Here is a 15,759-nt window from a genome sequence, read left to right on the forward strand (position 1 = left end):
AAATGATGTCAACTGGTAAGTGATACATTGACATGGGAAGGTCAGATCAACCCAGTGAATGGTTGTCAGTCGTCCAAGGTGCTTGGGTTGTTGTTTGTGAAGAAGAGGCAGAATATTACCTAAATCACATCAACACTGGAGGAGAATAATGAACAAATCACAGGTATGCTGCAAGGTTGCAGGACAACAAGACTTCCACTTGATGAAGATACAGTCATCATGGGAAGCAATGACTGATAGTGAAAGTTCCCACATCAGATCATATGTGCCTATTTGAAGAGATGCTACACAAATAGGGAAGTCACATGAGTGCATTGTAGGATGTAGATGACAAGGTGTCACTCCACCAGTAAGTAGATCTTATCTCCTATTATGCATTGTGTGCATCATAGTTTTGTGAGATAAGGAAAATGAGGTAAAGGAAAGATCTTAAAGGCTCACACCAAATCCACCAGTGAAACAAAAGAAATGCCTTGTGCATGAGATCAGGGTTATGCACTGGATCGATAGAGAAGGCATGTTGAGATTCCGGTACAAAAGAAGAGTGATGTGTTTGTCATCTTGATAAAATGGCAGAGATATGGTCTGAGCTGATTAAGGAGAAGGCAAGGATGAGAAAATGTAGACAGAGGAATGTGGCCTGATTGAAGGTAGAGTTTGGTGAAGGTTGATGACTTGTGTCATCAAGAGGTTTTACTAGTATGTAAGCCAACTGATAATATGGACAAGGTATAGATAAAGAAGAATTCCCATCTGATGAAGATGTAAATAAAGTAGGTTAGCCAGAGTGCTAACCAATTCCATCGAAAGAGAAGAAGAGTGCAAGGTTGATGACAGACCGGTTGAGGGTTTAACTAGTAGGGTTAGAAAATTGGTAGAGAAGAGGAACTGGTAGAAGTGTTTGGTCAGTGATCGTATCTCGACCGACATGAAGAGTCAAGATGGAAAATTGGTTGACATGGATGCCACATGGATTCAAGGTGGCAGACCTGCATTTGGATGAAGAAGGAATGTACACTGACGGGTAGTTGAAGAGTTGGTAGACATTGATGGAAGATCCCACAATTCACAGACGTGTTGCAGTGTCCTTGCAGAGGTTTGCAACTTGAGTTTTGGAGGACAACTATGAGCTAGCCAAGATTAATTAAGGAGATCGAGGTAGATGAAGAAAACAACAAGATAGATCTTGGTGTTTGACCAAGAGATCAGTTGATGGGGAGAAAGAAGATTGCCAAAGATAGAAGGCGTGATCAAGAAGGTGTGGTTAAGATATGTATAGTTGGTCATAAGGGAGATCAGATCAAGGAAGATCTGATTGGATTTGGTTTCCCTCAAGGATGATGAGAAAACCCTAACGACCCATGATTTTGAATTGGCTTTTGGTGAGAAAACCTAGCTATAAATATGCAGGCCAAAGACATTGTTAAGTGTTGTTGAATAGAAGAATATTGTGCTACTGCAAAGTGTGTGACTTCTGCATGTAAGAGAAAATCAGCCAAGTGGTCAACAAGTATCTTAGAAGAGAGTGAGAGTAAGTGAGAATCATGGTGAAGTGTTCAACCGGTAGCAGAGAAGAACCGATAGTGACCATACCATCATAGGAGAAGTGAAGGAGGCTGCAGAGAAGGTAGACAAAGAACCAACAAAGTGTTATATTGGTGAAAAGTAGAGAGTAAGGTGGAGATCCAGCAAAGAAGAAGAGGAGAGGTGTACTGGTAGAGTTTACCAACAGTTAAGTAGCAGAAGAGTGAGTTGGTGTAGCAGAGAAGGTATCTCACTGACAATGTTAGGTATATGAGATGGTTACAAGATTCACTTATAACAAGACAACTACTTTTGTAATTGATGTTTTTATTGTGAACACTAAGTTGTAGCCCATAAAAAGGTTAGGGGTTGGTGCTCCTTAGGTTGGTACCCAAAACATTGTAACAGAGTTTTCATTGTGAGGCTAGATTGGGGCTGTAGTCTCTAGCAGCATTGCTCACCAAGGTTTTTCCCATCTTGGGTTTTCCTCGTATATATTGGTGTTATGTGATGTCCCTTGTGTGATTGCATCTGTGTTGGTCTCCCCACTAACTAGTAAGTTTGCATTGAGTTAGAACTATTAACTTGTATGCTCACATATGATAGCTAAAGGGAAACGTTTGAGAACAACTGATTCACCCCCTCCCCCTTTCAGTGGTGCATTGTGTCTAATATATATATATATATATACATATATATATATATATATATATGTATATATATGTGTATACACACACACACATATATATACACACACACATACACATATATATGTGTGTGTGTATCTATATATATATATGTATGTATATATATGTATATGTGTGTGTGTATGTATATATACATACATATATATGTATGCATATATATATGTATGTATCTATCTATATATATATATATATATATGTATGTATGTATATGTATGTATATATATATATATTGTTGGAAACCAATAACACTGAGAGGGGGGGCTGAATCAGTGTTATATCGAAATAGTAAATTCTAGCCTTATTAAAACATGCATACACCAACTGGTATACCGATATAAATAGAATTGAAAGAAGTAAAGGAACTAATAAGCCAATCACACAAATGATAATCATAACACAGATTTATACGTGGAAAACCTCAAAGAGGAAAAACCATGGTGGGATTTGTGACCCACAACATCAATCCACTGTCCATATGAACATATATTAAAAAATAAGAGGGGCTTGCACTTGCAGGAAGGTTTATAGCTTAGACCACACTGCTCAATCACAATAGGGGCCTCACTGACTACATAAAATTCCAGACTACAATTTGGAGAAGTGTGAACTGCTAAGATAGCATCTTCTATGCTAGAATACAGTTTCGGTTTGAGCTTTGTCTTTTCCGGTTTGAAACCCTAAACCCTTTACCGGAATAACCCTTACAATGATTTCCTCACATACATAATCTCTCTGATATATTTCACATCATATTAAATTCACTTATCCATCACCATGTCCATTCTATATCTATATATCAAAATGATCTATCAAACTGTCCTATACACCCTATACATTTTTTTCATGCCTTATGTTGGCTTACAAAGATATATACAATATTAAATTACATGTTAGCCAAATAACATAAATGCATAAACATTAAAATTGATTTTTTGATGCTGGATCCAATATATGTTGGCCTCCAATACCGATCACCTTTACTAAACCATGTCGGCTTGCATTGTCGATGACCAAAGAAATCTTTATGTCCTGCCAATGCCAGTGATGATGTAGAAGTTGTGAAGTGTCTGCCGGTGTACCATAGAATCAAAACATGAAGCCAGAACACAAAATGATGTTGTCATCAATGACAACATAGTGAAACCAACCAATATAGTGTAAATTGCCAACAATCTCCCCCTTTGGCATTGATGACAACACTCATGTGAAAAATGGTCAAGGTTTCATCTGTCGGTTTCATCCTACCCTGCTCCCCCTGAGTTGAATATGCAAAGTACTCCAAAACTCTCCCTAATGTATACAACTCTATTTATTCTTTTTCACATCTACACTACTCTCCCTTTGACATCAATGCCATAGAAAATTCTAAAAAGAATATCAAAGAATAAGAACTGTACAATGATGATCTCCAAAAATGTCTTACCGGAGCTTGACCAACTTCAAAATTTCCAGATAAGCCTTCTCCAGTAACTCCACATAGGTATCCCAGCCGGTTTTGAATGTGCCGGAAATAGATACAAGTCCACTCAATAAATGTGCAAAAGATTCTTTCTCATTTATGTCTATCGGTGTGGGCTTTCCCAACATATCCATGCATTCTTTCTTGTGTACACAGAGTGAATCCAATCATGGACTCACCAAGCCTCTCAGACTTCTGGCTCTTCTAATTATTTTGTCTCTTTCCTTCTCAAGATTAGAAATTTGGTTTTCCAAAATCTTTCTAGTGCTTGTTGGTTTGATATTTGCTATAAGGATTGAAAGTCCTTTGAGATATGCTCAGTGATTACCTTAAGCTTGTCGGATGGGCTCGCTTCATTTTCAATCTTACAATTTGGGACCAATCTGTGTAAAACAATGATTGATTGATCTATAATCCCTTTATCTATGGATCCCCCCTTTATCAATTTTTGTGCAGCCATTATCATCATTTCAGTGGGACTCATCTCTGTGATGTTTTTCTTTTCTACCTGAGAAGTGTCAATTCACAATAATGATGGACTGACAAATGGAACCCTACTGGATTCCCCTATTTTCTCCTCTGAAGTTTTATCATTTATAACCTCCTCACTTGCATCGATGGCTTCGCCACTTGGTGCAGTCTATGTAACTATCAATTTCTTTGTAGGAACAGTAACCTCAACCTGTACATTTGTATCTAGAGGACAATTGTCCTCAATATTAGTATCCTATACAATGTTAGCTTGTTCATTCTCTATATTAACCGGCAGCTTAGTATTTGTCTATACACTTGTATTCACCAGGGAGTCAATTTCCACTATCTTAATATTTTTCAAAACTGAGGGCGAAGTACCCATAATCCCCTTTCCTTTTCCTTCAACCGAGGTATCTACAGTGTCTCTCTTGGTTTCCGGTGAAGTAAAGAATCCTCTGTTTTCTCCCAAAAATTTAACCCATGCTATGTAAGTCTCCTTTATTATTTCATTTACTCTTCCTAGCATCAAACTAGTTATCCTATGTTTTCTATTGAAGACTTTTCTATCTGCCACCTCAAGTGTCTTTTCCATTTCATTTGGAGCTATAGTAACACAGATAGATAATAGCTATTGAATTTTAATGTGTTTATCCTCTTGCATAGTTGATAATCTTCTATCATCTAACATGTTATATAACTTAGCCGATATTTGATTTTCTATTTCTATTAAGGCTCTTATATATGTTCAAATATAATAGGACTACTTTCTTATACATATATATATGTACACACACACACACACACACACGTGTGTGTGTGTGTGTGTATCTATATATATATGTATGTATATATATGTATATATATGTGTGTGTGTATATGTATATATACATACATATATATATATATGATGTATATATACATACATATATATACATACATATATATATATATATATTATGTATATATACATACATATATATGTATGTATATATATGTATGTATATATATGTATGTATATACATATATATATATATGTATGTATGTATGTATGTATATATATTGTTGGAAACCAATACTACTGAGAGGGGGGGCTGAATCAGTGTTATATCAGAATAGTAAATTCTAGTCTTATTAAAACATGCATACACCAACTAGTATACCAATATAAATAGAATTGAAAGAAGTAAAAGAACTAATAAGACAATCACACAAATGATAATCATAACACAGATTTAGATGTGGAAAACCTCAAAGAGGAAAAACCATGGTGGGATTTGTGACCCACAATATCAATCCACTGTCCATATGAATAGATATTACAAAATAAGAGGGGCTTGCACTTATAGGAAGGCTTACAGCCTAGAGCACACTGCTCAATCACAATACAGGCCTCACTGACTACATAAAATTCCAAACTACAATCTAAAGAAGTGTGAACTACTAAGATAGCATCTTCTATGCTAGAATACAGTTCCGGTTTGAGCTCTGTCTGTTCTTGTCCGAAACCCTAAACCTTTTACCGGAATAACCCTTACAATGATTTCCTCACATACATGATCTCTCTGATATATTTCACATCATAATACATTCACTTATCCATCACCATGTCCATTCTATATCTATATATCAAAATGATCTATCGAACTATTGTATATACCCTATACAATTGTTTCATGCCTTATGTCTATTGGCATTATGTGAACCGGTATGAGGACATAATGATATTGTATGTTGTAATTGATGTCAATATGTGATATGAAGAGAGAAATGACATATGTGAGAACTGGTATATATGCCAAAGTAATGTGGTATATTTGTTCAAGGTGAACTGACATGTCAAGGTGAACCGACATGTAGTCATGGGAACTGGCACATGGAAGCATTGTATGACTACCGGTTGGTAGGTAGTTTCCACTTCAAGATTTTCGGTTGGAGTATCTTAAGCCTATGTGACTCAATCAGTGATCTTTATGTGATGAAGTTAGCATGATAACGAAGAATAGATAGTGTTGCCACGTAAGCCTTGTGCATGTGAAGGATCTTGCATAAAGAAGAGTGTTCCTATCTAGCTCAGGAATGTGCGAAGTCTATAAACAGTGATAACGTGTGATGGGTTATCAACCACCATGAAATTGGTGGAAAATGAATGATGGAGAATGTCTTGAGATTAGATCAAGACTATTGCATTCAATACAGTATGATCAATAGTCAGGAATGAACCATTTGGATTCCTTAACCTATTAGGTTTAGGGTTTAGGGTTTTTGCTTTCGACCTAACTATTTTCTATAAGGTCAATGTTGTGATTCTTTCAGAGTTTGTTGGCAAAAGTTGTGTGTGTGTATCTAAGAGAAGAGATACGTGATTCTTGCCAGACCAAAGGAGAGAAGTCATATCTGCAGAGTGTAAGTGTAGAAGGTGAAGAGGATCTTAAGCAGATTTGCATTAGCATTGAGTGCTATTATCAGGTCATTGATATACCTATTGATCTTTAACTACTTCAACAGTTGTGAAATCCCCTAACAGGGTAGCCTTAACCGGCTTGTTGAAAATCCTCTAATAAGGTAACTCGAAGCTACTGAGTCATTGATATCCTTTAGCTATTGAGTTCTTGAAATCCTCTAACAATGTACCCTTAACTGGGTATTGTAGCCATCCCTTAACCGGGTGATCCCTAATAGGATTGGTTCCTAACAGAACCTATTGTATCTGTCTTTAACCTGACAAGGCTCCTAACAGAGTGGACTTCCAAAGAGTTCAAAAACAAGCTTGTGGGTATTCATCCCCACCCTGGTTTTTCCTAGTTGGGTTTCCATGTTAAAAATATGTGTCATGTGTGATGTTATGATTATTTTCTGATTAAGTGGTGATGCATGTTGATCTTGTTGTAATATGTACATCCTTGATGGTAGATTGCATGTTCATGCAATAGAGTGAAATGGGAATGAAGAGTTAGATTATATGAGAAGATAAGTGTCAACCGGTCTTTGTTCATCTTAGTTATACTAGGTTCTATTGGTTGAACTCTATTGAAGGACCGGTGTAGCTATTTGTCTGTTAGTGCATAAGTGTTAGTTGACAAACCGGTTTAAGGTTGTATTTTGCCTGTACTGATTCACCCCCCCCTCTCAGTACTTGTTTGGTACTATTCGTTCATCATTAAGTTATCAATTGGTATCACAGTGTCCTCCAGGTCCTCTATGTTATAAGCTTAACCGCTTGAGGGAAAGATCCCGTTGTAATGATGAAGAGGGAAGGTCCAAAGTTTAACAAAGAAAATTTCAGTATATGGAAAGATAGAGTGAAGATTTACATCAGAAGCATTGGTGCTCAACACTGGAGCTATGTTGAGAATCCCTATGTTGCCCCTACCGATACTCTCACTGATGATCAAAAGAGAGAGATACAAGAAAATAGGAAAGTCATGGAAGCCCTTATTAGTAGTCTATTTGACATTGAATTTATTGATGTTCAGGACAAGGTAAATCCCAAAGAGGTATGGGATGCTCTTGAAAATATCTATGGTGGTGATGAACATGTAAAATAGGCTAAGGAAGAAAGCCTGAGAGGGAAGTTTGAAGATATGTAGATGGTTGAAGGTGAGACCATTCAACAGTATGGAATAAGAATCAAAACCATTGTTGGAGATATCAAGAGTGTAGGTGGTAAAATAGAAGACTCCATTGTGGTAAGAAAAGTCCTGAGATCCCTATTGCCGGTCTATGCAATAAGGGTTGCCGCTATTCGGGAGCTGAGATCAATAGACAAGACTAAAGTATCCTTGGACTCCATCATAGCAAAGTTGATAGCCTATGAGCTAAATAGTTTTGATGGCAGTGTTCAAAAGACTAAATCAACTTTTAGAGCTTCTGCTGTACCATCCAGGAAAGGAAAAGAAGCAAGCACTAGTGGTGAACCAAGACAGAGAAGAGTAATGGATGACGAGGAGTTTCTGATCGAATTTGAAGCTCTTCTTGCCAGGAAATTTCCAAAAGGAACCGGTAAATACAGAGGTAAGCTCCCTTTGAAATGTTTTTCATGTAACCAGATAGGACATATTGCTATGAGCTGCCCTAATAGTGACAACAAGGATAAACCATAAAGATTTAGGAAATTCAGAGGAGGAAACTGGAGAAACTATTTTGTTGTAGTTGATGAAGGTGTCACAGATGAGGAATCTAAAGATGAAGAGAATGAAGATATTGTGTTTGTTGCTGTAAAGGAAGATGTGTCAGACAAGAAGGCTCTTGTCTCCTGCTTTGATAATTCCAATGAGTGGATCATTGATAGTGGCTATTCTCACCATATGACTGGTGACTAGAGCAAGTTCCTATCCTTGGAGGAGTATGATGGTGGTGTGGTTCATTTTGGCAATAATGCACCATGCATGGTCAAAGGCAGAGGGTCCATCTTCTGAATGGAAAGAGTAGTGTTGACAATGTGTACTGGATTGATGGTCTTAGACACAACCTTCTGAGTGTTGCCTAGCTGAATGATAGTGGCCTCACTCTAGAATTCAAGAATGGAGTTTGCAGAATCAAAGGAAAAGATGGTGAATTGGTGGCCACCGGCATGCAAACCAAAGGTAACCTATTTCATCTAAATGCAAATATAAGTACATGTCTTATGGTTAAATTTGATGATAGCTGGATATGGCATAGGAGACTCTGCCATGTAAACTTTACTAACATTGTAAAGGCCAGTAAGATCAAGGCAGTTAGAGGGTTGCCGGTGCTAAGCAAACTGGATAATACCTTGTGTAGAGAGTGTCAATTAGGGAAAATGTTTTCCTCAACCTTTAAAGGAAAATCTTTCACTGCTGACAACTTACTTGATCTTGTGCATTCTGATTTGTGTGGTCCTATGAAAACTAGGAGCGTACAGGGTGATAGGTACTTCATGATTCTCACTGATGATTGCTCAAGAATGATGTGGGACACATTCTTGAAAGACAAGTTTGAAGCCTTTGTGAAGTTCAAAGCTTTTAGAGCATTAGTGGAGAAGGAAAGTGGTAAAAGGATCAAGTGTCTCAGAACTAATCAAGGAGGGGAATTCACTTCCGGTGAATTCAACAAGTATTGTGAAGAATTTGGCATCAAGAGGCAACTGTCTACCCCCCGGACTCTACAATACAATGGCCTAGCAGAGAGGAATAACCGAACTATGGTTGAAGCAACTAGAACCATGTTGATTCAAGGAAAAGTAGCTCACACCTTTTGGAGAGAAGCGGTAAGCACTATAGTCTACACAATGAACTGGGTACTCATCAAAAAATGTAAGGATAAAACTCCTTATGAGTATTGGACCGGTATGACACCTATGGTTAGCTACTTTAGAATGTTTGGTAGAAAATGTTACACTGAGAGAAGTGAACACTAGAGAAAATTTGATGTGAAATGTGATGAGGGAATATTCCTAGGATATTCGACCAAGAGCAAAGCTCTCAAGTGTTTCAACAACAGGACTTAGAGAATTGTGGAAAACATCAATGTAAGAGTTGATGAAACCTCTGAGAAAAATGAGGAAACTGGCAGTGTGCAAGCGGTAAGTGAACCGGTTGCAACCTTCTGGGAATTGGTTGTTAGTGAACCGAGTACTGGTAACAGTGTTCCTAAACTAGTGAATGTTGATACTGATGAAGATGAGGATGAAGAGGAAAAGCAAGAAGAACCAGTGAAGACTATTCCTCAGTATGTCAAGCTGAATCATGATTTTAAGTAGATCATAGGAGATAAGGATGCAAGAATCCTTACAAGAAGAAAGATCAGAGAAAACTCATGTTTGATCTCTAAATTTGAGTCTAAGTCATTCCAAGAGGCTCATAAAGATGAAGAGTGGATCAAGGCAATGGAAGAGGAACTTGACCAGATAGAGAAAAATGGTACATGGTCCTTGGTACCCAGACCAAAACATAAAAATGTCATTGGCACCAAATGGGTGTTCAGAAACAAGCTGAATGAGGATGGCATAGTTATCAGGAACAAAGCCAAATTGGTGTGCAAAGGACATGCTCAAGAAGAAGGAGAAGACTATGGATAAGCCTTTGCTCTTGTAGCCAGATTGGAAGGAGTTCGTATGCTTCTTGCATATGTAGCTTTTAAAGAATTCAAAGTATATCAAATGGATGTAAAATATGCATTTCTAAATGGTGTACTTGAAGAGGAGGTGTATATAGAGCAACCAGATGGGTTTGCCCTATTTGAAGACAGTGACATGGTGTGTAGGCTACATAAAGCCTTATATGGTCTAAAGCAGGCACCTAGAGCATGGTATGAACATCTACATTCCCATCTTGTGAAGATTGGATTTGAGAGAACAAGTGAAGATAGCAATATCTACTTGAAATCTGAAGGAGATCAGATCCTAATCTGTGAAGTTTTTGTTGATGACATTATCTTTGGTGGAGATGACAAGATGAGTCATGAGTTTGCTGATGAGATGAAGGAAGAGTTTGAGATGTCACTCATAGGGGAGATTAAGTTCTTTATTGGACTGCAGATCCAGCAGATGAAAGATAGAATCTTTATCACTTAGTCCAAGTATGTCAAAGAGGTGTTGAAGACCTTTGGCATGGAAGATAGCAAACCACTTGGTACACCGATGGTGATCGGTTGCAAATTATCAAAAGAGGATGATTTTGCATTGGTTTATGAGAAGGAATACTAATCAATGATTGGTAAGTTGCATTATGTAATGCATAGCAGACCAGATATTGCACATGTAGTTGGCATTACTGCAAGGTTCAAGAAAAATCTAAGAGAATCCCAGTTGGTTGAAGTCAAGCGAATTCTTAGGTATCTGAGGGGAACAATTGACTATGGATTGTGGTATCCATACAACAATGATTTCATCCTGAAAGTATTCACAGATGCTAATTGGGCAGGTAATGTGGATGATCAAAAAAGCACAACCGGTGGTGCATTCTTTCTCAGTGGTAGACTAGTCTCATGGATGAGTAAGAAGCAGAGCTGTATCTCTCAGTCTATAGCGGAAGCAGAGTATGTTGCAGCTTTCATGAACTGCTCTTAGATAATCTAGATGAAGCATGTTTTAGATGGCTTCAAAATCCCTGTATTTGAACTGGTAAGTATATTCTATGATAACACAAGTGCTATCAATATTTCAAAGAATCCAATTTTACATTCTAGAACCAAGCATTTTGAGCTTAAGTGTCATTTCTTGAGGGAAAAGGTTCAAAATAAAGAGATCACACTGGAACATGTTTCCAGTAAGGAGCAGTTAGCAGACATATTCACCAAGCCTCTCCCAAAGACTACATTTGTGTATTTAAGAGGTGAATTGGGGGTACTGCCCCTTCAGGAGGTAAACTAAAAGTATTTGTTCCACATCAATCAGGTATTGCATAGTAAATTTTTTTTTTGATTGATGTGTTGAAGGATGCTACTCCTCAGGGGGAGTAGCATAATGGACCATGGATGTTTGTGCCTCCACTTTGGCATTGTTGTCAAAGGGGGAGAAGAAGTGTAGCGGAGAAGATATCTGCAGAAATTGGGGAGAAGATGAGTTTGCAAAAAGATATCTTTGTATATTGCCATCAATGCCAAAGGGGGAGATTGTTGGCATTATGTGAACTAGTATGAGGACATAATGATATTGTATGTTTTCATTGATGTCAATATGTGATATGAAGAGAGAACCGATATATGTGAGAACTGCTATATATGCCAAAGTAAAGCAGTATATTTGTTCAAGGTGAACCGACATGTAGTCATGGGAACCGGCAACTCTATTTATTCTTTTTCACATCTATACTACTCCCCATTTGACATCAATGACATAGAAAATTCTAAAAAGAATGTCAAAGAATAAGAACTCTACAATGACTATCTCCAAAAATGTCTTACTGGAGATTGACCAACTTCAAAATTTCTGGATAAGCCTTCTCTAGTAACTCCACATAAGTATCCCAGCTGGTTTTGAATGTGCTGGAAATAGATACAAGTCCACTCAATAAATGTGCAAAATATTCTTTCTCATTTACCTCTGTCGGTGTGGGCTTTCCCACCATATCCATGCATTCTTTCTTGTGTACATAGAGTGAATCCAATTGTGGACTCACCAAGCCTCTCAAACTTCTGGCTCTTCTAATTATTTTGTCTCTTTCCTTCTCAAGAGAAGAAATTTGGTTTTCCAAAATCTTTCTAGTGCTTGTTGGTTTGATATTTGCTATAAAGATTGAAAGTCCTTTGAGATATGCTCAGTGATTACCTTATGCTTGTCGGATGGGCTCGCTTCATTTTCAATCTTACACTTCGGGACCAATCTGTGTAAAATAATGATTGATTGATCTATAATCCCTTTATTTGTGGATCCCCCCTTTATCAATTTTTGTGCAGCCATCATCATCAGTTCAGTGGGACTCATCTCTGTGATGTTTTTCTTTACTACCTGAGAAGTGTCAATTCACAATAATGATGGACAAAAAATTGGTACCCTACAAGATTCCCCTATTTTCTCCTCTGAAATTTTATCCTTTATAACCTCCTCTCTTGCACCAGTGGCTTCGCCACTTGGCCCAGTCTATGTAACTGTCAGTTCCTTTGTAGGAACAGTAACCTCAACCTATACATTTATATCCAGTGGACAATTGTCCTCAATATTAGTATCCTGTACAATGTTAGCTTGTTCATTCTCTATATTAACTGGTAGCTTAGTATTTGTTTGTACACCTGTGTACACTGGGGGCTCAATTTCCACTATCTTAATATTTTTCAAAACTATGGATGAAGTACCCATAATCCCCTTTCCTTTTCCTTCAACCAAGGTATCTACAGTGTCTCTCTTGGTTTCCGGTGAAGTAAAGAATCCTCTGCTTTCTCCCAAAAATTTAACCCATGCTATCTAAGTCTCCTTTATTATTTCATTTACTTTTCCTAGCATCAGACTAGGTATCCTATGTTTGCTATTGAAGACTTCTCTGTCTGCCACCTCAAGTGTCTTTTCCATTTCATTTGGATCTATAGTATCATAGATAGATAATAGCTCTTGAATTTTTATGTGTTTATCCTCTTGAATAGTTGATAATCTTCTATCATCTAACATGCTATATAACTCGGCTGATATTTGATTTTCTATTTCTATTAAGGCTTTCTTATATATGTCCAAATATAATGGGACTGCTTCCTCTACCTCTCTCTATTCATCATCCTCTAAGTTATCATAATAAAATTTAACATTCTTCAACATGCCATCTTTAGTGATTTCATCTACTATTTATGTACAAGTTTTAGGTGAAACCTTACCAGAATTAGTGTCATCCTTCTTCTTCCTCTTGGCAGTACTGGATGTAGCTGCATGTGTAGCTTTAGGTGCTTGCTTATCTGCCACTAGCTTGATTGTGAACTTCCTAACCGATTGCTTCTTATCTTCTTCCTTTGTTTCCTTCTATTTCTTCCTAACAACCCTCTTAAATGCTAATGGTGTGTCATCCTTTGATTCTGATTTTGCAGTAACATACTTAATATGAACTTCCAGATCCTTCCTTTTTTTGCCTTTCTTCGGGACAACATCAATTAGTGCTTGTATGTCCTTTGAGACCTTCTATACAAATTTTATTGCTTTTCCTTCCCATTTCTCTCTTTTCTTCCAGTTGAACTTTGTTTCAACCTCTTGAGTTTTATGTTGTGCAGTACCACAGGGCCTCTCTGCCTCATTAATTGGTGCATCAATTAGCATTTTTGCATAGGCATCAATAATATGTGCATCCACCTCATAGCCCATTTCTTCAATCCAAATCTTTCAGGGCTTAACTACTTCCATGAGAGTCTCGTCCTTCTTTACCATGAAGCATATGTCGGTAGAATATTTTTCTATAATATGCTTAGGTATCCTTACCCTAGACCTCATAGATTTTTGAAATGACTTAAAATACCCCCATACCTTATCATCTCTCTGACTTCCTAATGAAGCAATTAACTGTTTCAATTGTCTTCCTACCCGGATGTCAAAAGCCGATTGTCTCTTACTAGAACCAAGTGTATCATTCAAAAAATATAACATTAGGCAAACTAACAAGTTCCCATACCGGAATGTAACCTTCTTCTCACCCTTGATCTTTCCTAGATTTATCAACTCATCAAGCATCCAACCGCATAGATCTAATTTTACATTATCTCTCATCATTTTGTATGTAGCCAAAATGCAGGAACTGGAAAGAGAATTGAGTTGGTTTGACTGAGTTACCTTATACTCGATAATTATGCTACCAAATTTGATGTCTATGTCAGTGATAGTGCTCACTTTCATGGATCTTTTGTTAGATGTAGCGCCGATGATCTTCCTCACAAAATCATTTGAAACTTTCTTATTTGGATGTTGCCCAACCGATGTGATAGGGAGCTTGGTAGGTAAGCACTCACAAGGCTAAATTGCTCAAAAAGGATCAATGAATTAGCCTAAGACTTGGAGAGTTTGATGTGTATGTCTGATCAAACTATCTTACTATTGTAATGACGAGGATTCCATGGTTTACTTGCCTAGCAAACTCCCTTTATGGTGATGGTTTACTCCCATGCTCCAGAATTACTCAAAAAATTGTGCCTCCCAACTCCAAATGCTTGTTCTTGGCTCTTGTGGCTTCCTTCCTTAGGTTTAAATGTGTACTAGGGTCTTTCACCATGTTCATGTAGGGGCAGTGAGATTCTACTTACCTTTTGGTGCTCAAGTTCTCGTTTTGAGATCAAATCCTCTTAACTTACTCAAGCCCTTAACAAGGCTCAATTACCCCAAATGAGGTTTCACACCATCCAGGGGTCCCAAAACACATTTGGTGGATTGTTTGGAGTATTTCTATCTCATATCATGAGTCACCAAGTTGCATTTTCTACCGGGTACATGAAAATTGTAAAACTGCCAAAATTGTGTGTTATGCAGCATGAAATTATAGTCATGAACAGTCATTAGTAACTCTCAAAATATTTATCACCAGCACAATCACTTCAGTCATATTATAGACATGCTAGGTATAGAACTTTCCTCCAAGTTATAGAAAGATCCAACGGTTTAATCCAAAGTTGTGGTGATTTTTGCAAGACAGGGCTTAAAAGGGCTACTAGCCCGTGAGGCCTAATTGGCACTTTTTCTGCTCACCTAGCCCAATGATGGGAATTTCCACCATGGATATTGTTTGGAATGCTGTTAGGGAGGTCTATACTCAAATATTTCAGAGGTTTAATTCACTTTCTTTACACATTTAGGATTGTCCACATTTTGTGGCATGAATGGAGGGTTTGAAGGGTTTTGAGCTTGCAATGTTTGGAAATCTCTCCCACACCACTCTTAAATCCTCCTCCAAAGTTTGGGACCTCTTTCACATCCTTAATAACCTTCCCCTTCCTTTTCCCTACAAGCAATGTAAGGAAGTAAAGTAGCGGAAACAACTTCCTACACTAACCTTGAGAGGAGGGTAATACAAAACTTTTTCAGATCATTACAACAGTTATAGAAAAATAGAAATAGATATAATAGCATTCATACCACAACACAATGATTTACGTGGGGAAAACCCTTTCGGGAGAAAAACCCCACACTCCAAAAGTAGCTCAATATTTTATTCAGCAATCAAAAACAGATTACAG

This window comes from Cryptomeria japonica, chromosome 3, assembly GCF_030272615.1.
Source record: "Cryptomeria japonica chromosome 3, Sugi_1.0, whole genome shotgun sequence".
NCBI classification, from domain to species: Eukaryota; Viridiplantae; Streptophyta; class Pinopsida; order Cupressales; family Cupressaceae; genus Cryptomeria; species Cryptomeria japonica.